Raw genomic sequence first — 26,727 nt, 5'->3', positions numbered from 1 at the left:
TTTTGGAGAGGTTTTTTTGTGCTATACGGTGCGTGCGCTCACCAGACAGACAGAGAAAGACAGAGAGACAGAAAGTGAAAAATCTCCCCCCAGGGAGGGATGGCCAAGCTGCAATCCCTTCTCTATTCTCCTCTCAGGATCTTGGGCACAAACGCACACGCGCCCGGTGTGAGTTTTAAGCCACCAGGTATGAGACGCGAACCTCAGTCGACTACATGGGAGTCCAGCAACATAGCCATTAGGTTAACTGCTGGTCCCGGAATGGATCTTTTGACATGAGTGACCTCATTGTGATTTTTAGTCTAGTTGTTGGGCCCTATTGCAGAAGTTTAGTCCGAAACAATGGCCTCCTGTCATTTTATTAAATAATGTGAATCATTAAAATCATATCTGCATGAAATGAGTGTCCAGGAATTGACTTTTGTTTCCCTGATTGGTCAATTTTTTTAAAACAAATTTTATTTATTAATATTATTATTTTAAAATTTTCTATAGAGCACACACACTCGCCAGGTGCTGGGGGAGTGAAAAAGCAAGCCACCAGGTCCAGGACTTGAACCATGGTCAGCCCTGTAGGTGTCCAGCACCTTAACCACCATGATGCTGATTGGTCAAATTTTTAAAAGTTATCCTTGGTTTTTTAGAATGTGCCCTGAAAGATGGATAAGGAAAGATTTACATCATATTTCTCTATCAAGAAAACTCGGATTTCCTTAGATGGGGATTTGCAGGGAGTAAGACAGGGCATGGGGCAGGTATAGAAAAGGAAGGAAAGGAAAATAAGTACAAGGGTCTTCAAAAAGGTCATGTGTATTATAAAATGCGTATTATGAAAAAAATATATGTGGATTTCAATTTTTTTTTTTTAAGAGAGATTGTTAACGGATGGGAAAGTGTCAAGGTGCGTTGTGAAGTCCTTGGTTCTTTGGGTCCAGATCACTAAAATTAGAGATCTGTCCCTAGGCGCAAAATGAAACCGCAACCATGAATGAAGTAGATAGAAAAGAAGATTTAATAGGAAAGAAAGGAAAGGAAAGAAAGAAAGTACACCCAAAAGGCTCTCCGGCAGGCAGATGGCCAGGTGGCAACCACACTCGGCACCAGTCAACCGACATTTTATTACTATAGGTCATGAATATTCATTAGTGGGAGGCCTCCATTACGCTGCCTATGTTCTTCCTTTGAATTTGAATCCTCGGTGTTCTTTCCTGCACCTGCGCACCTTCCTCACAGGTAAAGAATGAGGAACTTGATCACCTAATTGCACACGCCTGATGTGAGCCAGGTTGCCCCAATTAGATTGCCCAATTAGTCCATCACCCTAATAGGAATTAGGGTCTTGACCAAGATGCTTACTTAGGGATTTTGGTAAAAGAAAATTCTACCAGTCATCCCTGTGTGCTTCTCTCAGGCCCCAAGGAAGGAAGATGGCAAATTGCCTCGCCCTCCTGGCACCCGGGGCTAGGTGAGCCTTTTGCTTTTCTCTTAGGGCTGCCTTCTCATGACTAACTAATTGCCTACCACAAGATTTTTGATCCAGGGCATGTGCACTTGCTGGAGAATCAGAGAGGCAGAAAGCGAGAAATCACTCCCATGGGGATGGCCACTCTGCTACCCCTTCTCCATTCTCCTCTCAGGATCCTGGGCACGTACACACTCCCTGCATGAGTTTCAAGCCACTGGGTTCAGAACTCAAGCCGCCGTCCACTACGTAGGAGTCCAGCAATGTAACCACTTTGCCATTTGCTGGTTCTGTGAATTTCAAAGTTTTTGTACCAAAATAAACTTGTACTTTAATTACATTTTTTCCCATGAGCTTTCCAAAGTTCCCTAGTATATCAGGTAGCATATAATGGATGGGAAAGCTCAAGATTTCCAACCTTAGTCCTTAGGAGAGAAGTCCCTGAGCCAGAAATAGAGACATTAATTTGGAGTTTGTTTGGGAAGAAGGGAGATGTGAGGATGAGCTTGTGTTTCCAAGTTGAGTTTGAGCTCCAGATAGGGAGTCCTAGAGTAGATGTCAGGCCAGCAGCTGAAAATAGGGAGTTTGTGTAGCTCAGGAGAAACTGGACCAAGAACGAGAACTCTAGGGAACCTCTTATGGAGGAGGTCTCTGGACCCTCAAGATTGGCAGAGGTCATTGATAAAAAGTCTGTGGAGGACACCTCTTTCTTTAATTTGTCATAGAACACATGAGCTTTCTGGAGAGAGACAGAGAAGGGGAAAATGAGAAATCACCCCTCCTGGGGGATGGCTTTACCACAGTCCCTTCTCCAATTCTCCTCTTGGAATTTTGAGCATGTACACACAACCAGTATATTCTTTAAGCCACTAGGTCCAGGACTTGAACTGCCCCTCAGCCATGTGTGATCCAGTTGCCTTAACCACCATGCCATCTGCCTGGCCCAACGACACCTTTTTCAAGTGGGGTTCCATTGTTAATATTTCGGGTGGTTACATTTGGATTTGTGAACTTCTTCATTGCTCTTTCACTTTTTCAAAGGGGATTTGCCTCTCTTAGTTTTAGTATCCGCAACTCTAAGACAGGACTGATAATACCTCCCACGTAGGGTGTCTGTCATGAGGACTAAGTGAGATCATCTGTCAGTGTGGGTAGCATAGTGACTGGCACACAAAGGTTCTCGGTGAATACTGAATATTGTCGTGCTTCTGTCTGGTTCACCTGTCACCAAGCAGGATCAGAGAAATGCAGAGTCACGGAGCCCTTGGTCTCTGGCACGAAGGGGAAAGAGGGACAGTTCGTCCTGGCAACCAGCTTCTGAGAGCCCAGCACTTCATGGTCTTCCCCCTCTCACTCCTTCTCTGGGAGCCAAGGCTGTCCCCGGCCTTCTGGGGACGCCAGGCTGAATCTGCCTGTTGCTGCTTGCTCTCCACCAGTCTGTGCTCTCAGACAGGGAAGGTGAAGAAAAGTTTAATTAGATTTCTCTGAGTTTCCTGATGCCAGCAAGAAAGTCCTCAGGGTGTCTGAGGTGTCAGTAGCTTCAGGCTAGTTCTGAATTATTTTTAAGGCCATAAGAAATCAGCTCCTAAGACCTAAGTCTCTGGCTCAGTTGTCACTAAGCAGGCTCAGAGAAAGCCACGGACGCGTAGTGCGTGGTTCTTGACCTTCCAGTTTCCCCCTCTCAGAAGCCAATAGCCAGCTTGGGGGAACCTAGGCAGGGGTATGCATGGCACGTGTTCTTCGAGAAATGCAGCCACTACTCACCTCCTTCCTTCCTCTCCCTCTATAACCCACCAGTTTTCCTAAGCTCATTGAAACAGCCAAGAAAAGGTTTAGAACTGACTCAGATTCAGATCATGTGATAATTCTGTTCACAAAGGGCTGGAAAGTCAGCTGTGCTCTTAGATTTCAGAAAACAAGACCCAACTTGGCCACTGCTAGGAAAATAGAAAGCATTTCCCCTGCTGTCTCTGATTTGGCACCACACAAATATGTCTTCGGATGCTTTAAAACATAGCTCAGATTAAAAAAATTTTTTTTTTCTTTTGGGACTAGCTCTATCATGCAGGGGCTGGATCTTATATGTCCACCTGCAGTTCAAAACCTGGCCCCCAGTAGCTTGATAAAACATACTGGGCTTATATGTGTGCATGTCCCAAATCCTGATACAAAGGAGAAATGGAAGAGAAGGGATTATGGCATGACTACACCCCATTGGGGTGGCTTTCCCCTTCTCTCTCTATAGTGAGCCTACATGCCCTCTGCAATTACTGATTTAAAAAAAAAACAAACAGATTTTGACTTAATTCTCAATTTACAGAAAAGTTACAAGAATAATACAAAAGATTTCATTCATATGCCCAAATACCAACATTTTACTACATTTGCTTTATCCTTTTTTCTCTCCATATACATAAGGGAACTTTAGAAAGTTTATGGGAAAAAATAGAATTAAAGCAGGAGTTAATTTTTGTGTAAAATATTTTCAAAATTTATGTATTGTCTTTTAAAAAATATTTGCAAGAAGGCATGTGTGCTCATGAGGGAAAGTGAGAAAGCACTACCCCTGTAAAGGATGTTCATGCCACAATCTCTTCTCCTCCATTTCTTCTTTTGAAACACACGTGTTGGTGTGTTTTTCAAGCCACTGGCTCCAGGACTCATCCCACAGTTGGCCATGTGGGATCCACCCACCTTAACCAACACAACCCTAGCTAGTCCTATGCATAATCTTTTAATAATATGCCTTTTCCATGAACTTTCTGAAGGCCCCTCATATTTTGATATAAGTTAATGCAATGCTATGATTCAATCTATAGACCTTATTCAGATTTCATCAATTTTCCCAATAATGTCCTTTTTTCTTTAACGAGAACCCAGGGCTATGGTAGAGTTCTTAAACCTTTTTAGCTTCCTTTAATGTGGGAGCAGTTATTGAGTTTCTCTTCATATTCATGCTATTGGTATTTTTTCATAATCCAAGCCAAGTCTTTTGTAGAATGTGCCTTAATTTGGGTTTGTCTGATGTCCCCTCGTGATTGCATTCAGGCAGTGTGCTGCCACAGTGTGCCGCCCCAGAGAGGAGTCTGCTCCCCTCAGGGCAGCCTGGCAGGAGGCCCTGCTGTCTCTTTGTCTCAGTACTAATGATGTTGACTTCGACCATTTGGTGAGGATGGTATCTGTCAAGTCTCTCCACAGTAATGTTACTTGGCAAAATAATGTTACTCTACCTGTAAAGTTATTTTAAAATTAACACGCATTTTGTAGGAAGATACTTTAAGATTGTAAATATTCTCTTCCAAATCTCACCCACTATTTTAGCATCCATTGGTGGTTCTGGCTTAAATCTTATGATGACAATGGTTGTCACATACTGGTTTCCTATATCCATTATTCCCTTTCCATTTTTTGTTGTTGTTATTGTTGTTGACTTTCTTTCTATCATAGGAAAGTGTGTTCTCACCTATTCCTTGATTTATTTTCTCAGATTTTTAGAAACAAAACTGTCAGTATTGAACTACTCATGCTCACTAATAAAACTGAAATATTTCTGCAGTAGGCATTTTTCCTTGAACTCTCACTGAGTATAAGCATGTCCGGGCCTGTCTGGTGAGCTGGTGAGCTGGTGGGCTGGTGGGGAGGAGGAATTGGTTTGCCAGAACTGAATTGCACTGAGACTTGAGTGTGGCTGACCCGACTGTACAGAGCTTCCGGACAAAAGTGTTGGTAGAGGGAAACAGACAAAGGCTAAAGAAACTGTCTTGCATGAAAGACAGTGAGTTTGAGGAAACGAACAGCAGACACATGCATCCTGATGACAGAGCAGGACTCACTGTGGGGGACAGGGACGCTCATTCTACATATTCTGGGATCATGGCACCCTATTGTGAAACCTGTGAACCTGTAGCAGTGGCAATATAGGGAAGAGAAACACTGAGGGGTCCCCTGGGACAGTGCCAACCACTCTTACAAGAGGTCGAGAGCAGGTAAGAAGCAAAGCATAACCCACACATTATCTGCATCCCCTGAAAATGGTGGTGGGGGGACACTTCCCTGGGTACTTCCAGGGACAGATCTTATGCAAGCAGGTCAAAATCAAAGCAGATAAAACTTGAGGGCTATTCTGTTCTAGAAGCTGGGACATCAGGGGACATGAGTTCTAATTTTTTGAAGACTTTGGCCTGATAAACAGTCCCTGAAAAATTATGCCAATCAGTTAGGATAATATGATAGCTTGGTTTGATTCAGAGCATGGCGTCAAACTGATGAACTGCTCTAGCGACCCGCCTCCCATGCCTGTCAGCACGATTTGGCTTTCTCTGGCTCACTTACAGGTTCTCCCTTGGGTTTTGAATGGTAGAGTTACAGTCCTCTTTCCCAGTATTGCAAATACCCTGAAGGAATCATCTCTGAACTAGGCACTGGCACAGAGTGCCAAATGTACAAAAAGGCTTATTTCAAAGACAACACCATGGAAGAGAGAAAATGAGAATGCGTTATAAAGTAGCTTTACCAAGTCTACCAATTAGCTCCCCTGGGAATATTCTATCCCAGCTTTTATTTAATTGAAGACCAGAACTTATTATGGCTGGCATGTGAAGAAGTTAGCCGAAAGACAATTTACAACGGTATTAATTTATCTTTGACTGGAAGAGAACTTGAGCTTGCTAAATTACAGTTCACTTGTATTTGGGTATCACATCAAATCAAGCCCTGTGCCTCTGTCTTTAAAAACGTGGAGATTCGATGTTAGGAAGGCTTCATTTGACATGCTGGGTGCATTTTCCATTGTGTACGCTTTAGTAGTTTTCGTTTGGAAGTCGCTGGTGGCACAGTGTTTTTCTACAATACGTCTTCACATCAAGCTTTCGAAAGCATGCCAAGATTTACAAAGCAGAATAGCCAGGCTCTCAAATGTTACTTCGTAAGAGATTTTGTTGATGCTGTGAGAAAAGCAAAAGCTCTACTGGTGTAGCAGAGAAGAATGATGCCCAGACTTCAGACACACCTGCCTGGCTACTGGAGGGTACCAGGCCTGCTTCCCTCTTTATGGGGCGGGTATGGGCACAGTTAGCTAATCTGCTACCCTTGGAAGCTGCCTGTGTGATGGCTTCTGAGTTCCCCTGGTGCAACGATAATCCCACCTGCATCAGAGAGTCACGTGGAGCTCACAAACAGCTGTCAGAGAGCCCTGACCTGGCCAGCCGGGACTTTCCCACAGAGCTGTAACATTTCAATTTCAGTAAATATTTATTGGCAGCCAGCACTAGAACAGATGCTCTGGGACAAGAGTTCAGGAAATACAAATAGTACCTGCCTTCAAAAGATGGACAGCCTACTTGGGATTCAACCAACATTTACTGAGTAAAAATGGTGGTGAGCAAACAGAGGCTGGGGCTGGACTCACTGGGTTTGTGTTTGGGTCCTGAAATCCTGTCACTTGGCACCTCCAAATCGTCATTGCAAATGAGCAATAGAAAATTCTACATGATCAGCCCTGTAGTGCATTGGTTAAGGGAGCTGGATCCCAGGTGACCAGCCTCAGGTTGAATGGCCCTGGTGGCTTGAAAACTGTGCTATGCACGTGTGTGTGCATGTCCAAAATCCTGACAGGAGGGAAAATGGAAGAACAAAGGACCGTAGTGTGACGGTGCCCCACTGGGGTGCCCCCCCTCCCTCAGACACACACTCTCTGGCAATTAAAAAAAAAAAAAAGAGGCAGATTTCTATTTCACAGGTTTCTTGGGGCGATTAACGGGAGGATAGACAGAAAGTGCTCAGCATGGTATCCAGCACAGAGTAATAGCTCAGTCAACAGCAGCTTTTTTTTTTTAACCGTAATTTTTTGCTGTAGAGTGTGTGTACTCGCCATAGAGACAGAGAGATAGAAAGCAAGAAATTGCCCCCCTCCCCTCCCCCCAAGGAATAGCCATGCTGCAATCCCTTCTCCTCCATTCTCCTCTCAGAACTTCGGGAATGCACACACATGTGCCTGGCGTGTTTTAAGCCATCAGGTTTGGGACTCGAACTGCAGTTGACTATGTGGGAGTCCAGCAATGTAACCGTTAGGCCATCTGCTGGTTCCAACAGCAGCTGTTTTTGAAGACCTCGGAATACTGGCCACTTTCACTCACATGAACTCCTCCTAGCCCTGTGAATGGGATATTCTTCTGTCCTATTTACAAATGTGGAAACCAAGACCCGGGGGCCTGTCCTTGCTGGTGGTTCGCAGCTCATCAGCTGGAGAGCTGAGCTTGACCCCAGTCCTTCTGGCTCCGGGCTCAAAGCTCTTCTCACCCTGAAGCAATTGGTCCTTGTGGTGTCAAGATCATTGATTGAGGAGAAATATTCTGGCATCTTCTTAGCAAACACATCACTAATAACAATGATCTCTTACCTTCGTATCATTCCTTTAACTCTCCCAAGTGCTTTTCCATCTATTATCTTCGATCACTGCCTGTTCCAAAGAGGATTCTTTTTTGTTCAACCTGAAAAACCTGCTTCTGCCAGGACTTTTTCTGCCAGAAAGCTCTGGATGTACTAAAGCATAGCAGAATTTATGTTCTGGACAGTATCTTCTTCAGCCTAGGCAGGGAGAAAGATGCTTTTCTTCTTGACTAACAAGACATTGTTTCTATTTTGGGCTGTGTGCAACACTCCTACCCTGGTCCACTTCACTTTAAACTCCTTGCTGCTTTATTTCATGAACTACGGGAATACTTCCTGTGTCCCTCAACTAACTCAGGAATCTCAAACTCCTCTTGGGGCGAAGCATAGTCACTGGTGAGATATTTGATCCAATAGTTCTTTCTTAACTATCCGGTCGTTGGTAAAGTCATGATGCATTTTTGCATAGAAAAAATACATCATGGTTTTCAGACGACCCAGTACCTTGGAGTATGTGTGCAAGCACCTCTGTGAACATGTTGTATCCCCAGTCTCCCTAAAGGATGAAGTTCATTGAGCCCTGATGGGTAAAGCTCTGTGGAAGTCGAGCTGCTCACATCCATGACTCCCTTCCAGAAGCCCAAATGTTGATCACCCTCATGTTCCTGCTTCATCTCCTTCGATTTGGCTCAGGGGCACTCCCATTAATATAGGTTATATTAAACAGGCACATTATATTCTTTCTCTTTAAGCAAGGCTATTTTTCAAACACTAAGCACAAATAATTATTCAAGAAACACTTTGCAAAAATAGCATTGTAGGAAAACTGTACAATCCGAAATCTATTTGAAAAGCTTCTACAAAAAGCAGGAAATGGAGGGGAAGGGGGAAGGCAAACACTGTATTTATTTTATAAGAAGTGCCCTTGTACCTGCAGAGCAGGGGTGGGGCTGGAAGAAAGGCCAATTGACTAATCCCTAATCCGGTGGTGCACAAATGTGTTGCACAGCCTCTTTCAGCTCCAAACCAGAATGCCCTTAGACCAAGGCAGCTCTGACTACAAAGGTAAGAATGAGAACTCCCTTTGGTTGGTTCTGAGGTCTGTAGGACACACAGTTAATAAGCAGTTGACGTGGCATCACCTGCAGACTCAGCACCTTCCTGTGCTGAATTACCGTTTGGCATCGTGCATGTGACCTTGGCAGGAGATTCAGTAACCAAGCATTGCTGGTGCAGGCTGAACAGGCCATATCTGGGGAGTGGAGATTCTCAAAGCGGCCTTGGGACATACAGCTGTCTGCTGAGTTTAACTCTGCTTCTGGTGTGTTACCCCCATGCGGAAACCCCCATGAGGCTCCTAGTGGAGGGGCCCCTGAAGAAGACTCACACTGACAATTATAGTTGGCACTGTCCCAAACTTCCTGAGCCAGGCTCCTCACAGACCTACCTCACTCACCTCCCAACAGCCCAGTGGGGTGAGTACCATTACTACGTCCATTTACCAGCCGAGGAAACTGAGTCTCACAGTGCTTATGTCCTGGCCGAAGGTCAATCAGTTGGTAAGTGGGAGGGCTAGCATTTAAACCCAACACTTCCCTATTGCACACTGCATTTTTGTACCCCTCTGTTCATCAGCCTCCCTGTGCAGGGGTAACCACAATCCTGAATTCCATGGCAGAGATTTTTTTTTTTTTTTGAGAGTTTTTTTGCTATAGGGTGCATGCATTCGCCAGAAAGACAGAGAGAGACAGAGAGACAGAAAGCGAGAAATCACCGCCCCCCACCTTGCGGGAAGGCCACACTACAATCCCTTCTCCTCCATTCTCGTCTTGAGATCTTGGGCATGCATGCACACATGCCCCACGTGAGTTTAAGCCACCAGGGCCAGGACTTGAACCGCAGTTGAATACATGGGAGTCCAGTGACATAGCCATTACTCCAACTGCTGGTCCCAGAGCAGAGATTTTTATCAATGAGATCATACAGTGTGTGATCTTTTGTGTCTGGCATCTTTCATTCAACATTAAGTTTGGGAGAGTCATCCATGTTGCTGGGTATGGTTGTAGAGGGTTCATGCACTTTGCTGTGTAGACTCCATTGTGTGACCCTGCCTCATTTATTCATTCTACCACAGGGGGACTGAGTGACTTCCAGTTCTTGGCTATTACAAAAAGTATTATGATGAATATGTAAACCTGTAAAGTTATAGATAAAATTGTCTTTGTGGAAATCACATTGTCTGTGAAAAATGAGTTTTTTTTTCCTTCTCTCCTTCTAAACATGATACTCTTTCTTTTCTCTTTCTTCTTGATTTTAAAAGCCTTCACTGTTTCACCATTAAAAATAATGTTTGCTGTAGGTTTTTGGTAGAATCCCTTTATCAAGTTAAGGAAATCCCTTTCTCTTCTGAGCTAGTTAATTTTTCTTAATCATAAATAGGCATTTTGAATTTCATCAAATGCATTTTCTCCAGCTATTCAAATATCGTATTGTTTTTGTTCTTTTAATATGCTAATATGGTGAATGATAATTACAGATTTTCTAAAGTTAAGCCTTATATTCCTGGAATAAACCTAGCTTAGTCATGATGTATTATCTTTTTTCATAAAGTACAGGATTTACTTTGCTGATATTTGTGTAGGATTATTGCCTTTATGTTCATAAAGGAGGTAATTTTTCTTATTGTATTTTTTCAGTTTTAGTATCAAAGGTACAATAGACTCATAGAACAAGTTGGGGAGTATTCTTTTTCTTTTATTTTTCTCAAAGGGTCTGCATACGATTAGAATAATATGTTTTATGAATGCTTGGTAATATTTATCTATAAAATCATTCGTATCTGGAGATACTCTTTGGGGGAAAATGAAACAATTGATCCACTTGTTTTAATGCTCACAGGCTATTTGGACTTTGTAACATGATGTTTTTTTTTTTTTTTTAAAGGAATGTGTTCATTTCTTCTAAGTTATGCCCCTATGCATTCTTTGGCATACAGTTTTTTATAGGACATTATTAGATTTTTAATCTCTGCTGGATCTTTCATTATATTCCTCCTTATTTTTAATATTATTCGTGAATCTCTTTTTGTTTCTTCTTGAATAATACTGCTGGAAGGCTACCCTTTTATTTTTGTTTTCAGAAAGCCAGTGTTTGGTTTTGTTAATCACCTCTATTACATCTTTGTTTTCTATTTCATTAATTCCTGTATTTATAATTATCTTTCTACTTTCTTAAATGTATTCTTCTGTTCTTTTTTAAATTTCTTAAGCTGGATGCTTAGTTCATTGATTTTCAGCTTTTCTTTTCTTATGTTTTTTAAATATATTTTAAATTATCACACAATAACTGTGCATATTTATGGAGTATAATGTTATTTTTCAGTAGGTGGATATGACATTTAATGATAAACCCTGGGTAATTAGCATAGTCATCATCTCAGACATTTATCATTACTTTGTGTTGGGAGCATTAAACATCTTCTTTTAGTTATTTTGAAATATGCAGTAAATTATTGTTAACTATAGTTACCCTACTGTGCTCTCCAGCACTAGAGTTTACTCCTCTTACCTAACTGTAATTTTCTGTTTGTTAACCAACATCTCTCTGTCCCTTTTCCCACCTACCATTAATTGGCCTCTAGTTACTATTATTCTGTTCTCTCCATCTGTGAAGACAACATTTTGTGTTTTCCTATATGAATAAGAACTTGGAATTTTTCTCTTTTTTGTGCCTGGTTCAATTTACTTAATATAATGTTCTCCGGGTTCATCTATGTTGCCTTGAGTGACAGAATTTTATTCTTTTTAATGGAGAAATAGTATTCCATTTTGCTTATATACCACATTTTCTTTATCCATTTGTCTTTTGATTGTCACTTAGATTGATTCTATATCTTTTTTTTTTTTTTGAGAGATATTTGCTATAGGGCGCGTGCGCTCGCCAGAAAGACAGACAGAGACATAGAGACAGAAAGCGAGAAATCACCCCCCAGGGGGGATGGCCACGCCGCAATCCCTTTCCCTCCATTCTCCTCTCAGGATCTTGGGCACGCACGCACACGCACCCGGCGTGAGTTTTAAGTCACCGGGTCCGAGACGCGAACCGTGGTTGATTATGTGAGAGTCCAGCGACATAGCCATTACACTAACTGCTGGTCCCTAGATTGATTCTATATCTTGACTGTTATGAAATAGTGCTGCAATAAACTGACTTCGAGGGCCAGATCCATGGCCTGGTGGTAAGGCAACTGGATCCCACATGACCCAAAATTTGTCTCTGAGCTGATAGCTTAAGAAACATGCCAGGCGCATATGTGTGTGTAACCAAAATCCCGAAAAACGGGAGAGATGGAGTAGAAAGGATTGTAGCATGACCATCCCCCATGGAGGGTGGCTTCTCATTCTCTCTTTCTCAGTATCTCTCTGGTGAGCACATATTCCTTCTAGCACAAAAAATAAATAAGTAAACTGACTTCTAGCCAGTCACCTTGATCTCCTGTTTTTCTTCTCTTATGTTAATAAGTATTTGAGTGTGTATTTCATATTTTTCACTGCTTGTCATAAGCCTTGGTGTATAATATTTTTCACTATTGTTCAGTTCTAAATATTTTAAAATTCTAAATATTTTAAATTTTAACTTTCTATTATTATTATCCACAAATTATTTGTAAGCGAGACTTAAAGATTCTAAGCATATATTGTTAAACCATAGTTTAATTATATAGTGATTAGAAAATTTGGTCCATGTGATACTAAATATTTGAAAATCTTGACACTTCTGTTATGGCTTATGCCATGGTCAATTTTTATAACTACCCCATTATTATATATTGGGTCATCAGAAAAGTTATGATGTATTTTTCTGTGTTTTTTGATGCAAAAATGCATCATGACTTTCTGACTATCCAATAGAATCCATATATGCCCCAGTAAACCAAACTTATTATTTGTATTTTTTTATATTTTACCTATTTCTTGTCTGACAATATATAAAAGATTATCTTCAGCATTTCCCACTCTGAAGATGAGTTTAATTTCTCTACATGTTCCATAAAATTTGCTTTACACAAATAAAACTGAGAATTGTGATATCTTCTAGATGAATCAAACATTTTTTATTACATAGTGATCTTCTCTATCTATATAACGCTTTTCTGTATTAAAGTCTATTTTTCATTAGAACATAAAGCTTTCTTTTGATTAGTTTGCTTCATATATCTTTTATTTATTTATTTAGTGGTTGGAAAGGTCATGACATATTTTTTCTTTTTTTTGGAGAGATTTTCACTGTAGGGCGCGTGCACTCGCCAGACAGACAGAGAGAGACATAGAGACAGAAAGCAAGAAATCACCCCCCAGGGGGGATGGTCACGCTGCAATCCCTTCTCCTCCATTCTCCTCTCGGGATCTTGGGCACACACGCACACGCGCCCGGCGTGAGTTTTAAGCCACCGGGTCCGGGACACGAACCACGGTCGACTACGTGGGAGTCCAGCGACATAGCCATTACGCTAACTGCTGGTTCCCTTTTTCTGTTTTTGTATGCAAAAATGCTTCATAATTTTTTATACAACACAATATTTACTTACTTACTTATTTAGGTTATTGCCATAGGTTGTGCATACTTACCAGGAGAGAGACAAAGGGAGGGAAAGTCAGAAATCACCCCCCAGGGGCATGACCATGCTGCAATTCCTTCTCCTCCAGTCTCTTCTCAGGATTTTGAGCACAAATGCACATGCAACTGGTGTGATCCTTAAGCCACCAGATCTGGGATTCAAAGCGTGGTCAGCCACATAGGAATCCATTGCCCTACCACACCACTTGCTGGCCCTTATATCTTTTAATTATAACATTTTTCTGTTGTTCTGTTTAAATGTCTCCCTTGTGAATAACACAGAGCTCTAATTTAAAGCAGCTAGTGTGACAATCTCGGTCTATGGTGTGGCGAGTTTAGTCCTTCTTCATTCATTGTGATGACTCATATATCTGTGTTCCTTCCTTCTATTTGTTACTTTTTGTTTCTTATTATCCCATTTTTCCTAATTCCTCTCTCTTTCACTTTTAAAACTATGCATTTTTATTTGCTCTTTTCTTTCTATCTCTCTCTCTTTAAAAAAAAAAAAAATTTGCCAGAAGGCATGTGTGCTTAATGGGGGGCAAGGGGGGGAGAGAGAGAGAGAGAGAGGGAGAAAGCCCTCCCGCCCCATGGTGAATGGTCATGGTACAATCTCTTCTCCTATATCTTTCCCTCCTTTAGGGATTTTGGGCACACACAAACATTGAACCTGGTATGATTTTCAAGCCACTGGGTCCAGGACTCAAACCCCATGCTGGCCATGTGGGATCCAGCCACCTTAACCATCATATCATAGGCTGACCCTCTGTTTGCTTTCTTATTCCGTATTTCCTTCTTGTTTGGAAATTATAGTGTCTACTATTTCTATTCTTTTATTGTGTCTTTTGAAATTAACCATCGAAATCTACAAAATTTCAATATTAGTGTCTCAACCCTCTCACCAAATCACACAGCTTTCATACTATTATTTTTTTGTATTTTGATTTTGTCCTTTTAAACATTTTTTAAAAGAATTATTCATTTAATTTTATTTGTTATATTATTATTTAATTCACGAAGACAGAGATGGGGTGGGGGAGTGAAAGTGAGAATGCAAGCTGCCAGGTCTAGGACTCAAACCAGGGTCAGCCATGTGGGAGTTCAATGCTTCAACCACCACACCACCGGCTGACCCCTTTTTAAACATTTTTAATTGCATAAATTAGATATGGAAAGTAGACATAAGGTAATTTTCCTTCTTTCATGAGTGTATTTTTTTAAATGTTCCTCTGACTTGGGTCTGTTGATAGTAAATTTTGTTTCTTTTTCTTTTTTAATGTTTTTATTTTACTTTTCATGAGTAGAGGTTTTCTTTTGTTTTTGTTTGTTTGTTTTTTTGTTTTTTTGCTGTATGAACAATGCTTAGAAGACTGTTATTTCCTCTCTGTGCTTACAAGATGTTATTCCGCCATCTCTTAGCTTTGGTTTTTGCTGTTAAGAATGTTGCTGTTAGTCTGTCATTCCTCTGTAGGTGATGCATTTTCTTTTTAAATGCTTTTAAGACATGGAGTTTTATTTTGTTTGGTTTGTTGAGGTTTTGTTGCTGTTGTTTGTTTGTTTATTTATTTGTTATTTATTTGTTTATTCTTAAAATTTTTGTCAGAGGACTCATGAGCTTACTAGAGAAAGAGAAAGAAAGGGAAATTACCCTCCCCACTCCCCATCCCACCATGAGGGAATGGTCATGCTGCAATCCCTTCTCCATTTCTCCCTTCTTTTGGTATTTTGGGCATGCATATACCTGATGTGTTTTCAAGTCACTGGGTCCAGGATTCAAACCACACAGTTGGCCATGTGGAAGCCAGTCACTTTTAAAAATTTTTTTTGGAGAGGTTTTTGCTATAGGGCGCGTGCGCTCGCCAGACAGACAGAGAGAGACAGAGAGACAGAAAGCAGGAAGTCACCCCCCAGGGAGGATGGCCACACTGCAATCCCTTCTCCTCCATTCTCCTCTTGGGATCTTGGGCACTTGAACTGCAGTCGACTACATGGGAGTTCAGCGACATGGCCATTATGCCAACTGGTGGTCCCACACTACACTCATCTTTCATCAGATCTAGAAAATAGTCTTTTAATTTGACTTTCTCACTTACTTTATCTATTACTTCCCCTTGGCTCTGATTTAATATCAGACCTTTTCACTTAGCTTCCCATATCTCTTGATTTCTCCTTCATATTTTATATCATGTTTCTCTGTGTTGCATTCTAGGAAACCTTCTATAAATCTATCTTCAAGTTCTCTAATTCTCTTTTCAGCTGTGCTTAATTTGTTATTTACCTTACCTTCTGAGTTTTTTAAACAGCAAAACTATATTTTTCATGTCTAAAAGTTCTATTTCATTTTAAAGTCCATCTGGTCATACATACTATTCCCTCTGTTTGCTCACTTTCATAATTCTTTCTCCTTTTTAAACTTGCCAGTGGGCACATACACTTGCCAGAGAGAGAGACAGAGAGGGGGGAAGTGAAAAAACATCCCCCTCTTCAGGATCTTAGGCATGCATACACTCACTGGGAGTGTTTTTCAAGCTGCCAGTTCTGGGACTTGAACCACTCAGCCAGCCATCTGAGATGCAGCCCCCTTAATCACCAGTCCACAGATCAGTCTGTATAATTCCATTTTTGAAAAAAAAAAAACATTTTGTATATGGTTATTTTGATTCTGGTAATCAAACTTGTATGAGTCCTGATCTATTTTATTCTGCTGATTGTTACTCATTATGATTTGTTTCCTTGTGTGGTAATCCATAAGAACTCATATCTGATGAATCTTAATCTGTGTGAATCTAAGAGCTTAAATCTAAGAGGATGCATGCCTCCAGAGTGTATTTCTGTTTGCTTCTGTAGGAACCAGGGATGCTAGTAGCTTGGACCAATCTAATCTCCTTCCAGAGTCCCTAATCTAACCTGGAAATCTCAGAGTCAGCTTTTCTCTCTTGCCATCTTATTATTTGGAATTGTCCTCAGAGCAGTTCTTTCTTGTGTACTGACTCTACACATGTATATACACATGTGTGTGTATGTGTGTCCCTGTGGAGGTTTCCCAACTTTCATTTTCCCAGCAATGCAAAGAAAATGTATTTTATGGGTAGATAGTTGGGCTGAAGGAAAAAGTTTCTCAAGACGGCTAGTTCCTGTGCTGCAGGATGTAAAAGCTTGGGTACGTTTTTGCATTGATAAAAGGGGGAGAGAATTTGAGAATCCAGAGAAATGTGGAAATATTTCATTGCCATTAATGCAACCTTAAATATATGTTCCATATTGTTTGTGGCACATACCTTCCTATATCTCATCTTGTAATTGTTTTCTGTCTATTTGTGTATATAATCCATAAGAACTCATATCTGATGAATCTTAATCTGTGTGAATCTAAGAGCTTAAATCTAAGAGGATGCATGCCTCCAGAGTGTATTTCTGTTTGCTTCTGTAGGAACCAGGGATGCTAGTAGCTTGGACCAATCTAATCTCCTTCCAGAGTCCCTAATCTAACCTGGAAATCTCAGAGTCAGCTTTTCTCTCTTGCCATCTTATTATTTGGAATTGTCCTCAGAGCAGTTCTTTCTTGTGTACTGACTCTACACATGTATATACACATGTGTGTGTATGTGTGTCCCTGTGGAGGTTTCCCAACTTTCATTTTCCCAGCAATGCAAAGAAAATGTATTTTATGGGTAGATAGTTGGGCTGAAGGAAAAAGTTTCTCAAGACGGCTAGTTCCTGTGCTGCAGGATGTAAAAGCTTGGGTACGTTTTTGCATTGATAAAAGGGGGAGAGAATTTGAGAATCCAGAGAAATGTGGAAATATTTCATTGCCATTAATGCAACCTTAAATATATGTTCCATATTGTTTGTGGCACATACCTTCCTATATCTCATCTTGTAATTGTTTTCTATTTGTGTATATGTGTGTGTGTGTGTGTGTGTGTGTGAAACTTGTCCCGTGTTCTTTCTTCTAATTAGTATTCCAAGAACTCTCTTGCCAACACACCCCATTCTGATAACAGCCCCCAAAGACCCAATTTTCAGGCTGGACCAACTCTAACGCTATATGCAGTAATGGAACTAAGGAAGGGCTTGTGACTCAAGTTGACCCAATCGAAGACTGCTGGAATTTTGTACACTTGAGGCAAAGAAGTCTGTGTTCTTAGAGTGCGAATGAATGCACATAAGCCTGAGACTTCGGTGGCCATCTTTCACACAGGTTAGCCTTTAGCCTTTAGCCTTGGTTAACACATGGGCCTATTTCTGAGCTGAACCTGAAGAAGATATTTACAAAATGATTATAAAGAAGGAGGGCTCATCACTGATGGCATTTCTGTTCAGACTTCTGCAGGAGGACTCCCTCACTATGCCATAGCCAGGGCCTAAACCTTCTGCCTTTTACCATTTTCAGGCAGTGAAAGAAACTCATAGCGCTTACCTCACACTCAGTACAAGTCACAGTTAGGCCAATGCAGAAAATATTGGGTCATCGGAAAAGTCATGACGCATTTTTACATAGAAAAATATATCAGGATTTTTCTGAGGCCCCAATAAGATTCAGAATGTTTTGAGAATTATATCACCTCTACTTAAACCTTGAAAATGTGAACTTGCCAGGAAATCTGATCCCGCCCCCCCACCAGTTCCTTTGAGTTAGAACATCTGCAACATCAAAGTGGAACAATAACTCTTCTTGGAGTAGAGAAAAATTAACTAGAAATAGAACTATTCTGGTTCAATTGCTATTAGAAATGAAGTGGAACTGGTTGAAACTGGACAAAGAATTGGAAAATATCCAGAACGTTTTGATTTGTAAAAAAGGCAAAATCAATTGACAAGTGTTTGATGTCTCAAAAAATAGTTTTAACAAGTTTATTATTGTAAGACTCTTGATTATGCAAGATATACAAGAAGAAGAATACAGCTCTAGATCTTTTCAGTAGCATTCCATATTTGGGAAGGATTAATGCCTAAGAATCTTCCATTGAGTCAGCATTTTCCTCCCTCAGTGCAGAATCTTTACAGGATCAGGATGGAGAGAGAATGTTAATAAAGGCTGGTCCAATGTGGAATTAATTTCATTATACAGTCAGTGGCAAAACACTTAGATCCCCTAGAGTCAAAAGTAATTCTAAAATTCTAGAGGTCTATCAGTTTAAATTCAACTAAGATCATTGTCAGTCTTTAAATTTTTACCAGGAAAGATGTGTATTTTAATATCTGACAAGAGTTGGGTTAATTTGCCATTTATTCCTCTTCAGTTCTAAGTGTGTTTGCAAATCAGATTTTTAAAAAAATTGCCAGAGGATACTTGCCGTCACCAGACAGAGAGAGACAGAGGGAAGATGAGAAAGCACCGTTCAGGGAATGGTAATGCTGCAATCCCTTCTCCTCCACTTCTCTTTCATTTTGAGATTTTGGGCATGCATACACATGTGCCTGTCATGCTTTTCAAGCTGTTGGGTCCAGGACTCAAACTGGGCAGTCAGCTTTGTAGGGTCCAGCTGCCTTAACTACCAAACTATAGACAGGCCCATAAATTAGATTTTTAAAAAATAAAAACTTGTCCAGCATTAGAGTCAAGAAAATGTTGCATAATAAAATCATACATGAGTCCTTATCATGTGTTAGGCACTGTTCTAAAATTCTTACATATATTTATCTAATCATCACAGTTACTTGTATAAAAAAATGATGTGTAGATAGATGAATATCCTGCCCGAGGTGACTAAGATCAGTGATGGAGCTTGGTTTGAACATGTGCAGCCTGGCTTCAGAACCTGTGTCCCAACTCAATGTCCTACTTTCTGCTAATCGCTAAAAAGCCATATAATATATGAAAATCATACTTAGTGTCAGAAAGACCTAGGTTCTAATACTGGCTCTACCATTTACCAGGAACAGCATCTGAGCAATCCTGGCCCCCTTTACTGCTAAGCCCCAGTTCCTTCCCTGTGAAATATTGTAACACTTATACCAGTAGAGAGGTTATGAAATTACAGGAGATAAGTAAATGTAAAAGAGCCTAGTGTGTGTCAAGGGCACACAGGAAGCCTTTGATAATGTTTGGCTATGAGAGGGTAGAATTTTATTTTATTTTGTTTTTTGCTAGAGGGAATGTGCACTTGCCAGAGAGAAACAGAGAAAGAGAGAGAGAAATAGAAGTGAGAAATCACCCCTGGAGTTATGGCCACACTGCAATCCCTTCTCTTCTGTTCTCTGGGGATTCTGGGCATGAAAATACACCGTGTTTTTCAAGTTGCAAAGTCTGGGACTCAAATCATGTAGTCGGCCATGTAGGACCCAGCTGCCATAACCACTATGCAACCTGGCTGTTTCAAGGGTAGAATGTCTTGATCTCATCGTTTTGATTTGATATGTACTTAAATACAAATGTTTAAGTCAGAAAACCAAGGCTAAATACATTTTCAATGAGGGAGTATTTTCTAACACAAACTCCTTTAAGCCAACTGTGATCAGTTTTCTAAATAGTACAATGTTGCTTTCAACATTTTATATTTTTGTGTTTAATTTACAAAAAAAATTCCTTGCATTGAGGTTAGCTGCATATTTATCAGTATTTTAGACATTTGATCATATCAAATATAATCAACTACAGCGTCTGCCATTGTGGGTGGCAATTATTTCTATCAAGATAACTTTCCTGAGTCAAATTCTGTAGCTCTAAATCTTATAAAGAAAATGTAGTTTCATCATTTCATATTAGTTAAGAACAAATGTTACTATTTGCAGTCTTAGACATTATAGAGTTTATGTTAACATATTTCTGCCAAATCTAGTTTTTCTGGAGTCAGTTTTTTTTACAGTTGATTTATTTCTTCCACAAGCAAAAGACAGAGACAGGAGAGAGAGAGACAGCACTGCCAGTAAGCTCTTAACACCATGATCCACACCCAGCTTAAACGAGCCCCAGGTCATGGACATACACGTGCCCGGAATACTCAGGGAGGTCTCTGGATTCAAACTCATAATCTTCCGATGTAGGTCAGCCTCAAAAAGTGTTATTTTACCACTTTGTCAGCACCTTTTCCCTCTGGCGTCTATTTTTGAATTTTTTAAATTGTCAGCCATCAAATGTTACTTCTTCTCTGCCATTATCTCCAGCAAAGTGTGATGTGCAATTTAAATAATGCCAGTTTTACTTTGTTTTTATGAACTTTTTATGTGGACATCATTGTAGTTTCACGTGCTGTTTGAAGAACTAGTACAGTAAGATCCTGTGTGCCTTTTACTCAATTTCTCCCAGTAATACCATCTTGTAAACAGAACAACTACCTCACCTAGGTTGGTGTCATTGACATAGTCAAGATACAGACATTTCCATTACCAGAAGGATCCTTCATATTTTAGTTTTATAGCCACAATCACTTTCCACCCTAGCTATAATTCCTGACAGCCACTATCTGTCCTCCATTTCTGTAATTTCGTCATTTCAATCTGTTATGTAAATGGAATTGCACGCTGTGTAACTTTTTGGGATTTTAAAAAAGGCATTTGGATTTTTTTCACTCAGTATAATTCTCTGGAGAACCATTGAAGTTGTTGTATACAGCAGTAGTTGGTTCTCTTTCATTGCCGAGTGGTCGTCCACGGTCTGGATGTACCCCAGTTTGCTTAACCTTTCGACAACTGAGGGATATCTGATTTAACTATCTTTTGGCTGTTAAGAATAAAATTGCTATTAATATTAATGTACAGGTTTTTGTGTGAACCTGTCTTAATTTCACTGGAATAAGTGCCCATGAGTACAACTGCTGAGTGATATGATAGCTACACATCTGTAGCTTTTGAAAAAACTGCCACTGTTTTCCAGAGTGGTTGTACCATTTTATAGCTCCACCGGCAGTGACCCAGTTTCTGCACATCCTTGCCAGCATTTGTTGTCACTATTTCTCCTCTCTTTCTTTTAAGAGAGATTTTTGCTATAGGGCACATGTGCTCATCAGAGAAATAGAGAGACAGAGAGACTGAAAATGAGAAATCACCCCCAGGGGAGATGGCCTCATAATCCCTTCTCCTCTATTCTCCTCTTGGGATTTTAGGCATGCATGCATATGCACCTGGCATGAATTTTGAGCCACTGGTTCCAAGGCTTGAACCAGAGTCAACTACATGGGAGTCCAGCAACGTAACCTTGAGACCATCTGCTGGTCCCGTCACTATTTCTTCTTTTAGCCATCTTGATAGTAGTTTTAATTTGCATTTGCCCACTCTGTAACTTTCCATTTCATCTCTTAAAAGACTCTTTCACAGAGTCAACATGTAAAATTTGTATGAAGACCAATTTATCAAATTTGTCTTTTACAGATGATACTTTTGGTGTTGAGTTTTAATAACTCTTTGCCAAACCTTAGTTCCCAAAGATTTTCTTGTATTTTTTTATGAAAAGTTTCATAGCATTATAATTTACATTTAAGTCTATGATTCATCTTGAGTTAATTTTATATAAGATGTGAGACATAAGTTACTTTCTGTAGATAACCATTTTCTCTATGACCATTTGTCAAAAAGGTCATCTTTCTCCATTGAATTGCTTTTGCATGTTTATCAAAAACTATAGTCAGACATATTCATGTTGTTGTATTTCTGGCTTCTCTTTTGTCTCTTTGATCTATGTTTGTTCCTTTAACAAGATCACACAGTTTGATTACTATAGTTATATATTATAGTAAGTCATGAAATTGGGTAGATTATTCCCTACCTTGTTTTGCTATTCTAGTTCCTTTGCCTTTCCAGATAAATTTTATAATAATCTTGTCTGTATCTGCAAAATATCTGACTGGGATTTTGCTAGGAATTGTAATAAATTTGTATATTAGGTGGGACAAATTGACATCTTCATTATATTGAGTCTTCTAATTCATGAACAGTGTATCTCTCCACTTATTTGGGTCTTCTTTGATTTCTTTCATTAGCATTTTATGGTTTTCAGCAGACAAGTCTTATACATGCTTCATTAGATTTGCATCTAAGTATTTCTTGGTTTTTTTTGTGATTATAAATGGTATTATATTTTTAAATTTCAGGAACATGTTCATTGATAGTATATAGGAATACTATTGATTTTTGTATGCTAATCTTGTATACTTCTACTTTGCTTAACTCACGTATTAGTTCTAGGATATTTATGTAGATTCCTCAGGCCTTTCTACATAAACCATCATATCATCTGCAAATAGAAATAGTTTTCTTTCTTTCTTTCTTTCTAATCTGTATGCCTTTTATTTCCTTTTCTTGCCTCTGAGTGCTGTGTTGAATAAGAGTTGTGAGAATGGACATCCTTGCCTTGTTTCTGATCTTGGGGGAAAGCATCCAGGCTTTCATTATTAGGCATAATGTGTGCTGCAGGTTTTTAAAAGATACTCTTTCTCAAGCTGAGAAGGTTTCCTTCTATTCCTGTTTTTCTGAAATAACCATTAGTGGGTATTGAATTTTGTCAAATTCTTTTTCTGCATTAATTAATAAGTTCATGTGATTTTCCTTTGCTAGCCTGTTAATATGGTGGCTTATTAACATGGCGATTGATTCTAAAATATGGAATCAATCTTGAATTTTTGAAATAAACTCCACTTGGTCATGATGTATAATTTTTTTTAATATATTGTTGAATGTAATTTGCTACTGTTGTACTAAGAATTCTATGTCTACATTCATGAAAGACATTCGTCTGTAGTGCTTATTTCATGCCGTCTTTGCCTGGTTTGTTGTTAAGAGTAATATTAGCTTCATGAAATAAATGAGTAGTACTTCTCTTTTATTTTTTTGGAAGAGGTTGTGCAAAATTGGTGTTCATTCTTCTTTATGCACTTGTGAAGTTCTTGAGTGAAAACTTCTGGGCTAGAGAATTTCTTGGGGGGGGTAATTTTTAGATTATAAATTTAATTTTAAAACATAACTACCAAAATTAGTAGTTATGGGGGTATTCAAATGATCTATTTCATATTAGGTGAGCTCTGATAGTTCGTGTTTTTTAAGGAGCTGGCTTATTTACCTAAGTTGTCAAAATTGTGTGTGTGGAGATGTTCATAGTACAGTCTCCCTCAGAATTGGTGGGGAATTGAATCCAGGACCCTCTGCAGATACCAAGACCCTTGGATGCTCAAGTCCCTTATATAAAATGGTACAGTATTGGCATATTATGTATGTATGTCCACCCATGTACTGTAAGTCATCTCTAGATAATTTATAAGTAATCTTAGCATCAGCTATAACTAAAAAGGAAAACAAATAGGTAAACTTCTTCGACATCTCTCTTTTAGAGAGCCACCTTTCACCTCATTTCATAACAATTGGTGAGGCCTGGCCGCACCCACAGTTGGTGGAATCCCTGGAACCAGAACCCATGTGTACTAAGGACTGTCCATGTAAGACAAAGAACAAGACATAGAATTACAATGTCTTATTGGTGGAATGACTCTATTATAATTTATTTTTGAGAGGTTTTTGCTATAGGGCACACGCGCTCGCCAGACAGAGAGAGGCAGAGAAACAGAAAGTGAGAAATCACCCCCCAGGGGGGATGGCCATGCCGCAATCCCTTCTCCTACATTCTCCTCTCGGGATCTTGGGCACGCACGCACATGTGCCTGGCGTGTGTTTTAAGCCACCGGGTCCAGGACTCGAACCGCGGTTGACTACACGGGAGTCCAAGGGACATAGCCATTATGCTAACTGCTGGTTCGTATAGTTTTATTTTCTTTGTTGCTGGTAGTTTCTTTACTCTGAAATATACTTTCTCTGATATTAATATAGCCACTCCTTTGGAAATATTTCCTCCCAGTCTATGGCTTAGTGTTTCAGTCTCTTGACCAATTATTTTTTTGTCTTTAGTTTTAGGAGTTTGACTATGTTGTATTTTATGGATTTCTATAGAGTTACCCTCTGTGGTTTCCTTAACTTCTTTGCCGCATTTGGAAGATTTTCAGCTATTACTTCCTAGGGTACTTTTCCAGCCCTGTCCTTTTTCCTTCGGAATTCTCGGATCACGAATGTCAGATCTTTTGTTATCATCCCACAGGTCCGTGGGGCTCTGCTTTTTTTTTTTTTTTTTTTTTTTTAACCAATAAATTCTCCATTTCTCAGACTGGGTAATTTTCATTGATCTGTCTTCCAACTTACTGATTCATTCCTCTGTTTCCTTCTTCTTGTCCCTGAACCCACTTATTGAGCTTTTGTTTTGTTATTGCACTTTTTAGTTCTAAAATTCCCATTGAGTTCTTCTTTACATTTTCTGTTTTTTTCACTGAGACTTTCTTTTAGTTATTGTTTGTTTCAATGTGTTCATAATTGTTGAATTATTTTTATCATGGCTGCTTTAAAACCTTTTTTTTTCTAGATAAATCTAAAGTTTGTCATCGTCATGTTGGTATCTGTTATCTTTTTCATTCAGTTTGGAATATTCTTGGTTTTTGGTATAAACAGAGATTTTCAATGGAAAATCTCAAAAATTTGGAGTAGTATAAGACTCTGGATCTTAGTTAAATTTTGTTTTATCTTGCTTTCTCAGACATCACCCCATAAAAGAAAGTGGGTCAGTGCTTCATTACTGCCAAGTGGGGGTAGAAATCATGCAGCCTCATTGCCACCTGAGGGATGTGTATGAGAGAGAGAGAGAGAGAGAGAGAGAATGCTCTTCACTACTGCTAGGTGGGACTGGGAATCTCGTCTCTTTCTAGACCTCTCTTTATTCCTGCCTGGCTGGGAGGAATAGGAGTTCCCCATTACTGCTGTTCATGGGCCTCTGCTTCCACAGGAAGATGTCAGGTACTGGGGAGAAAGAAAGGTATTTGACCTTTACTGCTGGATGCTAATAAGAATCTGAACTCTCCACTAGGCTTCCAGTGACACAGTGAGGGGGAAATGGAAGTGCCTATGGTGGTAGTGGTTGAAAGTCTAGACTCCCCTGTGGCCTTTCCTGACACGCAAGGGATCTCCTGTGGGAGTCTGGCAGGGTAGAAGTCTGGGCCTCTGCTCAGTTTTTGCTGGGATGGGTAAAGACGGGTCACAGGTCTCTTTGTGGTGGTGGCTGGAGTCTGGTGTTTATTGCCTCAAAGGTTTCTATCTTCTTAGGCTGCCCTTTCCTGGTCCTTTGTCTAGAAAGGAGGCTTGTGTTGGGGCACTTTTGTATTTGTCTGTATTTGCCAATGTCTGGGGTTTTCTCAGTTTCTGCAGTCCCAGGGCAAAAAGAGAGCCAAGGAACTTAGCACTATGCAGTTCCCTGGGTCTTGAGGTCTCTAGCCCATTGGCCTTCTCCTGACCTTTCAGAATCTGCTCATGTCTGTTTTGTATATGACGTTCAGGCTTTTTAGCTGTACTTCAAGGGCAGATAGGGAAAAGTGAGTCTACTCTATTTGTTTCATTTTGTATAGATTTCTACCAGTAATATTTGCAAAGGATCGGCTTTATTTTTTAAAGAACAAAGAACATTGGGGTAGAAGGCATGGATTATGGATGTGGAGTCAAAACACCCTACTAATGGCTTTTATTTTAGCTCTGTAGTGGCCACATGGTTAAGTATGAGTATGAAGGAGTCTGAGACAATGACCCTGGCCTCAAGTACCATGCAGTTTAGCTAGGAAGCCAAGATGAGGATGCAAAATGAATATGCCTGGGCTAGCAGGTGGCATGGTGGATAGGGGTGGCTGGATTCCAGATGGCTGATGGGGTGGTTTGAGTTTCAGTCTGAGGCTTGAAAAGTACACTGGATGCTTGTGCCTGCTTGCCCAAAATCCCAAGAGGAAAGTAGAGGAGAAGGGATTGTGGGGTGGTCATATTCCCTCCTGGAGGGCGTTTGTCCTCTCTCTCTCTCTCTCTCTCTCTCTCTCTCTCTCTCTCTCTCTGTGTGTGTGTGTGTGTGTGTGTGTGTGTATGCACCCTATAGCAAAAAATAAATAAATAAAATTACACATGTACAAAATGGATATGCCCTATGCCTATGCCATATAAAACAGCAAGTAGTAAGTGCTCACCAAGCAATTTGTCAGAGAATAGTGATGTCAAGATGGGGCAGCCAAGAAGGTCCTATATTTCATGAAAGAGGCTGAATGTGAACTAGACTCAGAACATATAGACATCTTCCTCTAATGAAAGGAGGCAGCTTGGCAGAAGCATTAAGGTTGAAAGAATGGGTCTGACAAAGGTACCAGGTCAGGATTACAAATACTAAAACCCACAATATTTAATTATAGGACCTGTTAGGTTTGGGGCACTATGCAAAGTATCTTTTTTAAAAATAGTGTTTTTAAATTTGCTATAGGGCA

The sequence above is a fragment of the Tupaia chinensis genome, unplaced genomic scaffold (genome assembly GCF_000334495.1).
Source record: "Tupaia chinensis unplaced genomic scaffold, TupChi_1.0 Scaffold150175_1, whole genome shotgun sequence".
Lineage (NCBI taxonomy): Eukaryota > Metazoa > Chordata > Mammalia > Scandentia > Tupaiidae > Tupaia > Tupaia belangeri.
This window is presented reverse-complemented; position numbering follows the sequence as displayed.